At 46.0% G+C, this 16,099-nt stretch overlaps 1 pseudogene; it reads left to right on the forward strand.

The window, feature by feature from the left end:
- The first annotated feature begins 327 nt into the window (after window positions 1-327).
- LOC124552786 lies at window positions 328-445 on the forward strand (annotated as a pseudogene).
- Window positions 446-16,099: the final 15,654 nt, after the last annotated feature.

Below are 16,099 nucleotides of genomic sequence, written 5' to 3' on the forward strand. Positions count from 1 at the left end.
ACCCCATTTCAAATCAACCAAGTTAAAATGTGTGCAGCATACTTTCTGTTTGTAAATCTGTTGATTGCTGCATTCTTACTTCTGAACTGGCAGAAACTCCGTTAACGCTTTTAGTCTGACCACAGCCACCAATAGTCGTAATAAATAATAATAATAATAACAACAACAATAATAACAATAATAATGTCTCATTTTTATCATCAGCGATGTACGGGACAAAACACAGTGTATGTGTAGTCGGTGGACTATATGAGGAACCTGTAATCTCCATCGGAATAATGCTACTAATTGAGAAAAAGTAACTATTGATAATTTATGTGATCAGTGGGCAACGGCCTTGCCGCAGTGGATACACCGGTTCCCGTGAGATCACCGGAGTTAAGCGCTGTCGGGCGTGGCCGGTACTTGGATGGGTGACCATCCAGGCCGCCGTGCGCTGTTGCCATTTTCTGGGTGCACTCAGCCTCGTCATGCCAATTGAGGAGCTACTCGACAGAATAGTAGCGGCTTCGGTCAAGAATACCATCATAACGACCGGGAGAGCAGTGTGCTGACCCCACGCCCTTCCTGTTCGCATCCTCCACGGATGAAGAGACGGCGGTCGGATGGTCCCGGTAGGCCACTCGTGGCCTGAAGAAGGAGTGCTTACAAAGCAACTACTCTCTAGTGCAAAGCCGTACTGCTGAGACCTTGATGCTTGACATCAACAACAGATGGCAGTACACGAGGTTGGCTTACGCCTACTGGCGAATTTTGCCATCTGTAGAGGCTTCGGTCACAGGAAACCATCATAACGACCAGGAGAGCGGTGTGCTGACCACACGCCCCTCCTATCTGCAACCTCAATGAGGATGACACGGCGGTCGGATGATCCCGATGGGCCACTTTTGGCCTGACGACGGAGTGCTATATGAACAGTATTAAGTCTTACAAAATTGTGTTAGTAGTAATGATGTCTTGAAAATAATTTAGTTTCGTGAATGAAACAGAATCGAAACGTTTAGTTTTTGCCCTCAGAAAATTTCATTTTACCACTCAGGGGGTAATTACCCCCAAGTTGGGAACCACTGCAGTAGATACAGGCGCCTAGGCAGATTGTGTGTTCTTTGACTTTCGATAGGCATTCCTTACAGTTCCACACTGCCGCCTATTAAACAAAATAGCGTACGGAACATAAGATCAATTATGTGACGGAATTGAAGAGTTTCTAGCAAATAGAACACGGCATGCCATTCTGAACGGAGAGAACTCTTCAGATGTGAAAGTAACTTCGGGCATGTCTGTGGGGAGTGTTACAGGACCGATACTTCTGACAATACCTACGAACAAACTCGCAGGTAACGTTGGACGTTCCAGGAGGCTTTCCGCTGGTGACGCTCTTGTATATACAAAAGCAACAACGCGAAAAATGTAGCGAAATGCAGGGCGACCTACACAGGGTCGACGCTTGGTGCAGGATGTGGAAATTAGCCCTCAATATAAATAGATGTAACGTTTTGGGCGTAAACAGACAGACTCTATTATATGTTTACACAGTTGTAGAACAATCACTGGAAGCAATTTCTTCTATATCTATGAGAACGCATACGGAGTGATTTGAAATAGAACGACTGCATAAATTTAATCGCGAGTAAGACAGATGCAAAACTGAGATTCAGTAGAAGCATCCTCGAGAAATGCCGTTCATCAGCAATGGAAGCTGCTAACGAAAAACTCGTTCGACCAGTACTTGAATACTGCTCGCTAGTCTAGGATCGGTACCCGACAGGAGTGACAGAGATGATCCAAAGAAGAGCAGCGTGTTTCGTTACAGGTTCATTTACCAAGCGCGAAAGCTTCAGTCAACTCCAGTGGCAGAGAGACACTCTGCATCGAGGTGTGAATTAAAGATCCGAGAGCGTACTTTCATACAACAGTTCAACATATGGGTCCCTATTTAGATTCCTCCTGCGTGTATCCTGCGAACAGACCATGAAGGTAAGATCAGAGACAGCTGCGAGCCCACACGGAGGCTTGCAGGCAAGCGTTCCTCCCGCGAACCATTCGCGACTGGAATAGCAAAGGGGGGGCACGTAACGATGGTGCAGAAAGTACACTCCGCCACTCACCAGAAGGTTTCTTGCAGAGTACAGGTGTGGACAGGAGATTTTCCTTTAGAACAGCATCTGTGAGGGCGAATCGTGCGTCTTGAGCAGCTCAGTCTTCGAAATAAGTGTCCAAGGAATAGAAAAGCAACTGCAATCACTCAACAGAGGAAAGTCCACTGGACCTGACGGGATATCAATTCGATTCTACACAGAGTACGCGGAAGAACTTGCCCCCCTTCTAACAGCCGTGTACCGCAAGTCTCTAGAGGAACGGAGGGTTCCAAATGATTGGAAAAGAGCACAGGTAGTCCCAGTCTTCAAGAAGGGCCGTCGAGCAGATGCGCAAAACTATAGACCTATATCTCTGACGTCGATCTGTTGTAGAATTTTAGAACATGTTTTTTGCTCGAGTATCATGTCGTTTTTGGAAACCCAGAATCTACTATGTAGGAATCAACATGGATTCCGGAAACAGCGATCGTGTGAGACCCAACTCGCTTTATTTGTTCATGAGACCCAGAAAATATTAGCTACAGGCTCCCAGGTAGATGCTATTTTTCTTGACTTCCGGAAGGCGTTCGATACAGTTCCGCACTGTCGCCTGATAAACAAAGTAAGAGCCTAAGGAATATCAGACCAGCTGTGTGGCTGGATTGAAGAGTTTTTAGCAAACAGAACACAGCATGTTGTTATCAATGGAGAGACGTCTACAGACGTTAAAGTAACCTCTTGCGTGCCACAGCGGAGTGTTATGGGACCATTGCTTTTCACAATATATATAAATGACCTAGTAGATAGTGTCGGAAGTTCCATGCGGCTTTTCGCATGTAGCGAAATGCATGAAGATCTGCAGCGGATAGGCACTTTGTGCAGGGAGTGGCAACTGACCCATAACATAGACAAATGTAATGTATTGCGAATGCATAGAAAGAAGAATCTTTTATTGTAATATTATATGATAGCGGAACAAACACTGGTAGCAGTTACTTCTGTAAAATATCTGGGAGTGTGCGTGCGGAACGGTTTGAAGTGGAATGATCATACAAAATTAATTGTTGGTAAGGCGGGTACCAGGTTGAGATTCATTGGGAGAGTCCTTCGAAACTGTAGTCCATCAACAAAGGAGGTCGCTTACAAAACACTCGTTCGACCTGTACTTGAGTATTGCTCATCAGTGTGGGATCCGTACCAGATCGGGCTGACGGAGGAGATAGAGAAGATCCAAAGAAGAGCGGCGCGTTTCGTCACAGGGTTATTTGGTAACCGTGATAGCGTTACGGAGATGTTTAGCAAACTCAAGTGGCAGACTCTGCAAGAGAGGAGCTCTGCATCGCGGTGTAGCTTGCTGTCCAGGTTTCGAGAGGGTGCGTTTCTGGATGAGGTATCGAATATATTGCTTCCCCCTAGTTACACCTCCCGAGAAGATCACGAATGTAAAAGTAGAGAGATTCGAGCGCGCACGGAGGCTTTCAGACAGTCGTTCTTCCCCCGAACCATACGCGACTGGAACAGAAAAGGGAGGTAATGACGGTGGCACGTAAGGTGCCCTCCGCCACACACCGTTGGGTGGCTTGCGGAGTATAAATGTAGATGTAGATGTAGCATAAGCCCGCTAAAGCAAAGGACCCTGATACGAATCATAGTTCGAGAAACATTTTTTATCTGAGAGAAAAAAGTGTCAGATGAGCGCACACTACGATGGAGAGTGACAATTCATTCTAACAGCTTGAGAAATCAGTTACGTAACTGAATTTTTTTAACCCCCCAGTGGTCGCGCTCTAAAAAGAAACTTAAGTAGTCGCATTGACTATATAGGAGGATTGAACGAAAAGTAATGCTTCCACCTTCGTTAATTGGGTTTGGATGGGAATATCCTAATAAATCAAACGCAGAAAGAATCCTTAGAATGTGATCTTTAATTGCCAATATTCACTTTTCCACATAATCACCAGCCAATGGATAAATTTCTGCCAACTATGAACAAGTTTTCTGAAGCCGTCACGGAAGAAGTCGGCACACTGTTTCCGCAACCACAGTCTCACAGTTCTCTCAACGTCTTCGTCAGAAGCATAATGACGTCCCTGCAGATCGACTTTCATTGTCAGGAACAGATGGAAGTCAGACGGTGCTAAATCTGGACTGTATGGAGAACGCCGTACTGTGGCGAGATTCGTGCTCCGCAGTTCTTCGGTGGTGGCACGTGAAGTGTGTGAATTGGCACTATCGTGCTGCAGGAAAGCATTTCCCTTTACTTTCAGACCCTTGTTAGCCATCGTTTCAGAGTTTGCAGCGTTGTGATATAACGCTCTGAATTGATTGTTGCTCCACGATCAAGGATATCAACATGGATAACACCATCCGCGTCCCAGAACACTGTGGCCATGATTTTACCAGCTGAGGGCTGTGTCTTGAATTTCTTTTTCTGGGGCGAGTCTCTGTGTCGATATTCCATAGACAGACATTTCGTTTCTGAGTCGTAATGGTGTACCCACGTTTCGTCTCATATCACAGTTGAATGGAGAAAGGCGTCACCTTCATTCTCGTAATCCGAGCCAAGTTCTTGGCAAATTTCAAGTCTGCACGGTTTCATTTCAGGAGTCAGCATCGTTCACAGAGCTTCCATTAGCCAAGCAAAGCAATAATGTAACCCACACGTTTTTGTGAAAAGCCGATTGTGCTTGCAGTTTCTGTCTGAGTGATACGACATTCGTCCTGAATGAATCTGTCAACATTTTGCTTGTGAAACTCGGTGGTTGCTGTCACAGGACGTTCAACCCTTTGTTTGTCATACAGGTCAGATGTTCCCGCCTCTACATCTTTAAACTTACTCGACCAACGACGAGCAGTACTCACATCAACACAATCACCATAAACTGCTTTCATTCTCTGACCAATCTCCTTTGGGGTGACACCTTCTGCTGTCAAGAATTAAATCGCATTGCCCGACCGTCTGCGCAAGGTTCCATACTATAAACGGTAACAACACAAACGTTCAATGCTAAGGCTTCCCGCCAACTGGAGCTGTAGAGAAGAGGCTAAGAAACAAGTAAGTACCTGCCGCATACCAGTGCTGCCAACTTTTGAAGAGATACGAAGGTGAAGGTATTACTTTTGAGTCAGCCTTCGTATTTACGCCATTTTCTCAACTAAAAAAAAATAGACCAGTGAACTGTGAAAACTTTTTATTGAGTGTTTTATGTGTTGCCCATAGTAATGTTTACTAAGAACTATCAACAAAAGTTAAACGTATTATTTCATATTTGAAAAAAGATCAAACTTTTAATTAACAGTCACAATGTTACTAAGATGACATCATCATTGGTTTTGAAAAAACTACATGCTCGTATAAATACGAAATTAACCATGGTTTTTGGAGCCAGACATACAGATGATCTTGGAATGATAGGTGGCAAATGAATTTAATACACGTATGACACACTTTTCATGTACTTCAAATGGCTCTGAGCACTATGGGACTTAACTTCTGAGGCCATCAGTCCCCTAGAACTTAGAACTACCTAAACACAACCAACCTAAGGACATCACACACATCCATGCCCGAGGCAGGATTCGAACCTTCGACCGTAGCGGTCGCGTAGTTCCAGACTGAAGTGCCTTGAACAGTTCGGCCACAACGGCCGGCTTCATGTGCTACTTCTTCGTTACCTTCCGTAGTCATAGCAGCGACGCACAGAACTCCCCCCGTGGCATTCCCAAAGTTGATGGCTGACTTTCTACCGAAGGATGGCAAGAATATCTTATTTTGAAGGATACACAACTTCGCAATTTTATTTTCTAATCTTCTGTGAGCCAGAGGGCTCAGCCAAGACGGAGATCGGTTAATGAGAAAATTTCGACGTCAACAGCAATGCAGTTTGGGTTACCTGTAGGAGTACAAACTGCATTGAGGACACAAAGGTTCAGCAAATGATAAAATATTGTAAGAGGTCATCTTCTTGAATTTATGGGTACGTCATATAGCATGCAAATCTTATCAACTGGATTCACACCATTCTTTATACGGTTGTAGTACGTAATTACTTCTGGTTTCTAGTGAGATCCTATCTTTCCCGCAGACTGATTGTCGCGCTTTTCCAGAAAATCGTCTTCATCGTTAGAAACTGAGTCAGTACCCTTCTCGTCCTCGGTTTAGCGATATTAATCGAAAAACGCCGATTTATTTCGCCTAGACATTTTTATCGATACGTTGATATCGTAACGGGAATATCGAATGCAGGTATTTTTATTCTAGGTTATATTTTGTACGCAGTTTTCATTAACATTTGAAGTTGTTCTTTTGAAATTATAGTAGAACGTATTTTTACTTTCACTGTGTGAAGGAGACTTACTACTTTTCAAGCTTTCATCACGTCCAGTTTTTTCTCTTTGACCGTGTGAACCAAGTACGGATGGCACAAGGAAGAAGTCCGATTGCACTGGGGCTAGGGAAGGGGAGGGGGGGGGGGGTGATGGTGAGTGGAATGACAAACTGCAAAATGTCCGATATGAAGCTGTTTCACGCAGGTTGCGTTAAAAAACAATTTTTAACGCAACTGGTATGCTATTTCTTTACATCGGCATTCTTGGAAAACAGTTGCCGAAACCGGTCAACAAAAATCTAAACAACAAGATTCGTCCTTGCGATGGGCGGAAACGTTTGAAGGGAAATGATGACGTAATCGTCGCTGGCGCTATCAAGAGAAACTGCAATGTGTAATCACCACGCAATGTTGACACTACATCTGCTAGGGCGCTGGCGTTGTCAGAAATGAAAAAACGCGAAGTCGACATGAAGTGTTCCGGACAAATCCGACGTGCGGCGAAACCGAAAGACGGCCCCTTTCGGACACCTTCTATTGTGCCACATACCTGCAGTTACCACCGTGAGCAACATGGTTACCGGCAAGCCATGGTTTTCCTTTCAGTTCTTGCTCTGAGGGGATAAGCAGGCTGCCAGATTGTTGATATACAGAATATCTAATATAAATCAATACTTAAATATACGGCTCTAAAACTGGCAGCATGCTTACAATGTGCAGCCGATATTTTTTTTTTTTTTTTTTTTACTGGTACGTCTATTTTTTCCGTCGATACATCATAATTTTTTTCTATATATTGAGGACGAATAAAGGCGACTTTTTTAAATATCGATAAATCGGATTCCCATATTTTTAAAAATATCAACAGCCCTAGACACAACCGTAAGTGACTGGCGCTGACACAAAGCTGACGGAGTCCGCCAACAATACATCTTGAAGAACGCGCGGCCTCGAAGCGTTCCTGTTTCTCGACTTTCAGATTGTATTGTTGCCACGAGTGGATTACATGTGTAATCCACGCGACCACTGCAGGGTTAAAGTGGTTGTCAGCAATTTACTACAGCTACCACCAGTTCTTCGGCACAGCAAGCTCATGCACTCGCGCGCGTGGGCATGTACTCGTATTGTGTCCGACCCTAGCGCCATCTAGTTCCCACTGGGGCTGATAGGCGTTAACCTGTGCTTTTTCACATTCGTCAACCAACATCCGCAAAAACAAGGAGGCTTCGGCAGAACACTCTACGTGCGTGCACCAGTTATTACAATTAGCTGCGAGAATGAACTCTTAACTTTCGCACGACGTTCGCGTGCTCACATTCTAAGAGCCAATGAATGTAAACTGCATTTTTTAATCCAATGAGTTCGTAATTATTATTACTACATGCTAAACATGTATGCACATCTCCAGTGCGTAATCCCACGTTTGCAGGTGTGTGTGTGTGTGTGTGTGTGTGTGTGTGTGTGTGTGTGTGTGTGTGTGCGCCTCTTGTAGGCGTGTCGCATCAGTAAGAGATATCACCTCATGTGAAGTGGCGGCTCACCAGCCTCGACAGAATGGGTGAGGGGCTGGTTCGGAAGGCCCCATGGTGCACCACATCCAGCGTCGTTAGATAAGATGGTCATGCAGACCCCTAATCTGTGCACCCCGAAATTGTACACAGGCCCTATACAACTGGAGACCGGACAGCTCCCCAGTAATTGGGGCTGAAGCATTTTAAAATGCTGAGTGCTTTTTGGGAGTGTCTTTCCAGGTCCTTAAGGTGTGGCAGTCACATACGTTTCGAGGAGTGTGAGGCCCAGAAATCTCACCGTGTCTTCAAAATTAACAGGAGTGCCCCTCTTCCTCAACTCAGGACAATACAAAACTGGACAGTAACAGTTAAAAAGGACGTACACGGGCATCCTGGAAGAGAATTTAAAAACCCCTCTTTTCCACCCATTTATCCAAACAGACGAGGAATTATCTGCAACTGATGAGTTGTTCCAAGGGTCGAAGAGGAACAAATATCGAATATGTAAACAAAAGAGGCCACTGGACTGGACATTTAACAATGGACGTTATACTATTCTATGACAAAGTCAGTCAGAATTAAAACATCACCTTTCTGCTGGCCGTAGCAGACAGAGATGACATCACCATAGCTGAGTAATAGTTCACTATTGCTACGATATCTCTGTGTTCCTACACTTCCTCAGCCTGAGAGTGCTATCGAGGTTTCATGCATTCTAGGTTGAGCAGTGTTGAGCAGCAGAAGAACGAAGAACGGTCAGGAAATTTTCTTAATGATATGAGATTAATGGAAACCGATTATGAAGATTTTTGATGCAATTATGGAGAGAGAAGGTAAGGGGATTATTTGAGAGTTTTTCAGGAATGGTGAGAGGTTGATGCAAGCACGCTTGTGCATAGCACTGTTTTGTCTTACTGAGATTATACAGGATAGCAAAGTAAAATGTAGCCGCCTCCCTTTTGAACACGAGTGCAATATTTCAATTTCTGAAATAGACCAAAGAGCGACAACAGTGGATAGTTTGTGCAATAATCTATGGTTAGCATTCTTCTGCAGCATTTGAGTTTATTTCGTCCGTGAAGTTAGACGTTCCTCTTTGCGGTCAGTAAAATGACTTTCTCGATAGGAAAATGAATTGAATTTGTGGAAGCATAGGTGAAAACAGGTTCGATTGAAGAAACTTGCGGTATTTTCGGGGTCAATTTTTCATGCTTTCGGTGCTCAAGTCAGTGAATATAAAAGACAATACCGCTTCTTCCAGCAAGACGGAGCAACGTGCCCCACTGCTGGAACGAGTCCATGACGTCTTCACTGAGGAACGTGCTGTCAGAAAACGTTCATGACCATCATGTTCGCCGGATCTAACAACAGGTGATTTTTTTTCTTTGAGGACACTTGAACAGGCAGCAAGGGCTATGAAACAAATTCACACAAAATAGAGGAACTGAAATACGTCAGCCTTGAAGTTGCTGTCATTGATATCCGCCAGGTAAATCTGAATATGCTTAGATGTGCACATCTACATACTGATGTTGCCGGGGGTTACTGTCAGTATCTTGTATAAATGTATTTTTCAGCGTATTTTTTCATCTTCAATAAATGGTAAGTCCATTTCATCTCTTCGTTTCTCTAATTTCTCTGCATTTCCTTCATATTTAGGAGAGATACTTTTATCTGTGCCACCGTCCGGCCCCGGTAGCTGAGTGGTCAGTCTGCCTTCGGCAGTGACACAGTGCGGACCGTGTTGCCTGCCGGCCGCGCTGTGGTGCGCGCGCCTGTTTGTTTACGCCGGAGCAGCTTCGCGTGTGCGGTGTTGTGAGTCTAGAACGAGATGGCACACTCGTACAGAAAAACGACTTTGAAGTTCAGTTTTGCGAACGACTATACACGACCAAAGGCACACGAGATTGAACGTTTCTTCAGAGAAGAGGTAAAAATCGATCCACAGGAAATCGTGGGAATCAATTTATCGCTCGTTTCAAGCGTCGTCTATGTCAAGCTTGTTGACGAGGCTGCTTGCGAAAGACTTCTACAACGATCACCGAACGGGTATCGTTTCTGCCATGCCGACGGGAATGTTGGTGCGGTTACAGTCGATCACGCGGGAATGGGGATCCGCACTATACGAGTCTTCGAACTTCCGTTTGAGGTCCCGTCTGAACTTGTTACCGACGCCTTTCGACCATACGGTACAGTTCTATCCCATGTGGCCGAAAAATGGACGAGTTTTACCACGTACCCCGTTTTAAATGGGGTGAGACAAATACGGATAGAACTGCGCAAGCACGTCCCCTCTTATTTGTACATAGGAGGTTGTCGAGCGATTATAATCTATGATGGGCAACCTCGCACTTGCTCGGGGTGCGGGAAAGAAGGTCACGTCCGCTCGGAATGCCTCCAGCGACGCTTAGTGCAAACTCCACGAGATGACGTTCAGGCGCCACAACCGCCGACTGTCTTACCGTTGACCTTTGTGGAAGCCCTGAGAGGCGACGTGAGGGAGACTCCCGGCGGGCAACAGCAGCTGCCCCCTGTAGAGAACATGGACACCAACGGGCTGGAACTCCGACCACCGGTTCCACCACAGCAGACACAGGACACCACAGAAGAGATGCAGCTGACGGCCGCTCCAGGCTCATCCGTGGTGGCTGCCAGTGCTTCCACCGAGAGCGTGATAGGCCAGGCCCAAGACGGTGGATACGCAACCCCAACAGCCGATGCGGAAGCAAGGCAACGGAAACAGCGTTCGCCGAAGAGAAGAAAGAAGCGTCGACTGACTTCTGCTGACGATAGCCATAGTCCCGAGGGGAAAGTGGACGACAACGACAGTATCGACCTGGGACCAGTGGATTCAACAGATACCGAGATGACGATGCAGGAACTACACAGCGACGATAACTTGAACTCTCCTTCTGGTGACCGGAAGGCGGAAGTGGAGATGACAACTGTCCAACATCAGAGCGATGACAACGTTACCTCCCATCCTTCGACCAGTTCCGGAAATATGCTGGGGGACTGGGCGCAAGAAATGGACCAACAGGAACAGGATGAAAATACGAACGCGACGGTTGAGGACAGTCCTGGCCAGAGGCCGGGAGGGGTCGGGAAATGTTGACCAACTTAGTGTGTTGAGGAGCGCCGGGGGTGCAGATGGACGCTTAATGACACCGCCCTACAACTGATGAACACAAGCCAGGCGTACCGCATTGCCACGATAAACATTAATGGCATACGGACACCGCTTAAAATTCAAATGCTGAAAGATATGTTACGCGCTGCGGACGTGGATATTGTACTCCTACAAGAAGTGCGCTTCACATCGCCGCCAGAGTTCTACGGTTACGAGGCACATTATTCAGTGCACGTTGAAAGTGGATGCGGTGTGGCGATTCTCACCAGGGAAGGAATAGGAGTGGAGGACGTCAGGTCTCTCCCTTCGGCACGCGGCATAGCGATCACTGTCGACGGCGTTCGTTTCATCAATTTATACGCGCCATCTGGCTCCACCAAACGAAGAGAAAGGGCGGCTTTTTACACCGAAGAGATAGCACCGTTGTTCGCTGGACGCTTTGATAACTATATAATGGGCGGCGACTTTAATTGTGTCGTCGACAAAAAGGACCAAGTACCTCATTATGTGCCTTGCATGGAACTGCGTGCGTTGATTACCGAAATGGCGCTTCTGGATACCTGGGAACTGCAGCATGGTGACAGACCGGGTTATACGTTTGTCACGGGACACTCGGCGAGTAGACTTGATAGAGTGTACGTGACACGAGCTCTACGGACGACGATACTGGATGCCGAAATCTGGCCAGCGGCTTTTACGGATCATATGGCGTACGTCTGTACGATTTCACTAACGCGTCAGAAGATATGGCGGAGTAAAGGTCACTGGAAAATGAATTGTGCACTTTTACGTGACACTGAATGTCACCGGTCGATAGAGGCGGCCTGGGAGACCTGCGTACGCCGCCAACGAGCATACACCTCGGTTCTCCAGTGGTGGATTAAATGCGCAAAACCAACGTTACGGAGAACGTTGATACGATACGGGCAGGACAAATCGCAGTGGAACCGCACAACGGCTGATTTTTATTTTACAGCCTTGAGCTGATGACCCAAGAACCATCGCCGGAAAGGCACACGGCCATGCGCAGGATAAAAGCCAAGTTATTACAGCTGACGAGACTAAGAATGGAAGGTATAATGGTCCGGGCGAGATTGGCGGACACAGTTGCTGCCGAAACCCCCTCCATGCACCACGTGGTACGTGAACGCCAACGACGACGTAGGACGTTGATCAGGGAACTAATCTCTGAAACTGGCCAGCAAGTTGTGCACCAGAGTGATATTGCGCATGTGGTTACCGACTATTTCCGCCAGTTATATGGACCTGTACATGTGAACCACGAGACACTACATGATGTCATCTCGGAAATGCCAGATAGAGGACCACCACTGGATGCAGAGACTTTCATCACAGCGATAACAGAGGACGAGCTGACAGACGCAATTGCCAGGGGGGCTCCGAACAAGTCCCCAGGACAGGACGGTTTCCCAATTGAATTTTACCGCGCCTTTGCATACCTCATGGGACGGACCTGGATTCAGATGTACAACGAACTCCTGTTACCGCAGACTGAGATACCTGCCGAATTCGCGGAGGGTATCCTCATCCCAATACCCAAACCACGCGGTGGCAGAAATCCAGGAGATTATAGACCACTCACTCTCTTGAACTGCGACTATAAGATTTTCGCGCGCATCCTTGGGGCTCGCCTGCGGTCTTCACTTTCTGATAGACTCCTCATAGATCAAACTTGCCTCGGCGGTAAGAGCAACGTACATACGGCGCTCAGTGACTACCGAGATATCATTGCATTAGCGGCGGCATGGCGAGTGCGTGGGGCACTCGTCGCTATTGACTTCGATCATGCGTTCGACAGAGTGGATCATACCTTTTTGCATGCGGTGATGGGCAGATTGGGAATCCCACAGGCCTTCATCCTAGTGATCATGCGACTGTTACACGGCGTACGATCAAAGGTCTCGGTGAATGGGCGGGGCACTGACTACATTGTTATTTCAAGGTCAGTTCGTCAAGGTTGCCCTCTTTCGATATTTTTGTACGCAATGGCTTTGGAACCCTGTCTATATGGTCTCCGAAGACGGTTGGAGGGAGTGCCGTTGCCACAACTGACCTTTCATTGCCGCGCTTATGCTGACGATATGATGCTGGTGGCACGGACAGGCGAAGAAGTACGTACGGCGTTGGCATGGATACAGCGATATGGGATGGCGGCAGGAAGCGTGCTTAATCTTCAAAAAACACGCTGCATGAATGTCGGTCGAGGATTACAACCGGGGGAGGAAGGCCCGCTCATCTTGGTTAAGACCATAAAATGCCTAGGTATTACGTTCCACACGGATGTGCAGCGGACAGCAGCGGATAACTACCGACGCATATTGAAGCTGATGCGGACAATGGTGCTGTTACAGAAATTAAGAGCGTTGGATATGATTCAGAGGGTGACCTATGTTAACGTATACCTAGCACCGAGACTCACTCACGTAGCGCATGTCCTGCCTTTAACGCGCACAATGGCATCACGGATACAAGCAACTTTCGGAACCTACGTCAGTGTGGGACACCTGTTTAAGATCCGATACACAACGCTTACGCTACCACCTGGAGAGGGTGGACTTGGTCTAGTGAACGTATATGAAAAGGCACGGGCGTTATTCGTCAGTACGATTTTCCGACAGTGGCGCGGTCAATTTCGCAATGTCTCGGGTGCGTTGGCCGATGTACTAGCGCCCACTTCAATGCTGCCCCCAGTCGATGTGGGCCATATTTCACCGAAGCTGTCACATTTCAAGTCTTTTTTTTTTGGAGCTTAGCTATGTCAGAGATTCCTTCCCAACAACACGACTACCGACGACGCGAGACGTATACCAACTCTTACTGCGCCGGTGCCCCAGGAATACCCTGGAAAAGAAGTACCCAGACAAGAACTGGCGACAGATATGGCGCGTTATACGGAACGTTTACCTCCCAACGTCGGTACGCTCAACATGGTATGTGGTGATAAATAGGAAGTTCGCAACGAATCAACGGCGGCACGCGATTCATTTGGCAGACACTCCACTATGTTTAGGCTGCGCAACAGTGGACACTGATGACCATCGTTTAACATGTAGTGGGACGGCTCCAGTGTGGCACTTGGCACAACAGATATTGGCGTTCCTGTTACGCTCCGCCCCTCACACAATTTCAGCAGACACACTTTTTTTCCCCCAAGAATATTATTTCCCGGTCCAAAAAACCAATGCAGTGACATGGGTGCGGGGAATGGTGGTGGGCTACGTGTATAACGAATCGGAAAAGGACAAAATTAATTTTTGGCATTTTCTCCTGGATGGACATACGAAGCTGCAACAGCATAAGAAATATAGACAAGACTTCGCTAATTACTTGCGACTTACATTTACCGACCCGCCGGCCAGATGGGGTGTGACGGGTGAGAGATGAGATAGACGAAGAAGCCGAGACAGACATCGATCACACTTACGGACCCATAGTTAATTTCGAGAAGACGACCCAGTCTTACACCAACGTCTGGAGAACGAGTCGATAGATGGCTCTCTTGCTCTATCGAACGTCGGGTCGTGAGCAGGTGTCGCCCCCGACGCGAATTTTATTTCATTGCCACAGGAGCATGTTTCTTTTGTATTTGTACTATCCGCAATGTCTTCATGTCTTTCATTTGGGAATTTTCAGTTTTATTCATTTCCTTAATTAATTAATTTTCTAATTAGCCACTATTTGTCAACATGTGGACTTTGTGGGCACTATTTATGCGATAGTACAACAACATGTATGTCAGCAAAGGTGGTAAGCCTGACATTGGATTTAAAAAAAAAAAAAAAAAAAAAAAAAAAAGATGGATAGAAAAAAAAAAAGTTGGTAGAGCAATTGCCAGGGAAAGGTAAAGGTACCGAGTTCGAGTCTCGGTCATAAAAAAAATAAAAAAATAAAAAAAAGTGGTCAGCGTGACGGAATGTTAATCCTAAGGTCCCGGGTTCGATTCCCGGTTGGGTCGGAGATTTTCTCCGCTCAGGGACTGGGTGTTTTGTTGTCCTCATCATTATCATTTCATCTCCATCGACGCGCAAGTCGCCGAAGTGGCGTCAAATCGAAAGACCTGCACCAGGCGAACGGTCTACCCGACGGGAGGCCTTAGCCACACGACATTTCATTTCATCTGTGCCACCATAGACTAACGGAGTTCAGACGGTAGAATTATATGAATTCCTCTAGCGTAAGGTTGTTCATTAAACTCATGTTATGTAAATACTATCGTGAACATACAGTACATTTTTGTAGTATTATTGTTGAATATAGAGTTTCATTAGAATTTTTTTCAGAAGTCATTTCTTACCATTTAAAATTCCAACCCCCCATTCAGTTTATTAAGTTGGTACGCACATCGCACTTTGTGGTACGAAATTTTCAGTCGCAATTTTTTAATGTTGCCTTGCTGCTGCATGCTGTACGCTGTTTTTGACAAATCTGCAGAAATGTTTGTCAAGACACGAGGTACGCGATAATACAGTTTAAGGCCAGGAATTTCTTTGGTAGTTCAGCTGCACATTTAGTTCAGAAATCAGGTTACATGAAAGATAGCGTTGCATTTTTGTAGAAACAGTTAGCTTTGGTTTGTAGACAGTCTAGGGGATATCATATTAACTCTTTGTATAATTCAGTATAGTCAGACTTCTGCACAGTACACGAGTTTACGTTAGGAATTAGTTTATTTGGTGACCATTTTTAGACGTTTCGGTAGACAGATAAACGAAGATTCACTGAGACAGCAAAAGAAGCAGACAAGCGGTTTACTTAAAATTAGTGCTCGGAAAGTCTATATAAGGGAACAATTCCCATATGTACAATGTAAAATGTTCGTAAGCTCTGTCACAACAGTGTTTTAATAAGCGAGTCTTTTTGCTGCATTGTAAAATTATTTATTTAGTTCGCTAATGTTGTACACTGGGCGCAACTGTGGTAATAACCAGTAATGTGAGATGTGGTGCGAGCCCTCGCTTTACATTACTGAGATTTCTACATTTATTACATTGTAATATATTCAGGCAATTCATATTAGGTGTACAGTGTAGA

This window comes from Schistocerca americana, chromosome 10, assembly GCF_021461395.2.
Source record: "Schistocerca americana isolate TAMUIC-IGC-003095 chromosome 10, iqSchAmer2.1, whole genome shotgun sequence".
Taxonomy (NCBI): domain Eukaryota; kingdom Metazoa; phylum Arthropoda; class Insecta; order Orthoptera; family Acrididae; genus Schistocerca; species Schistocerca americana.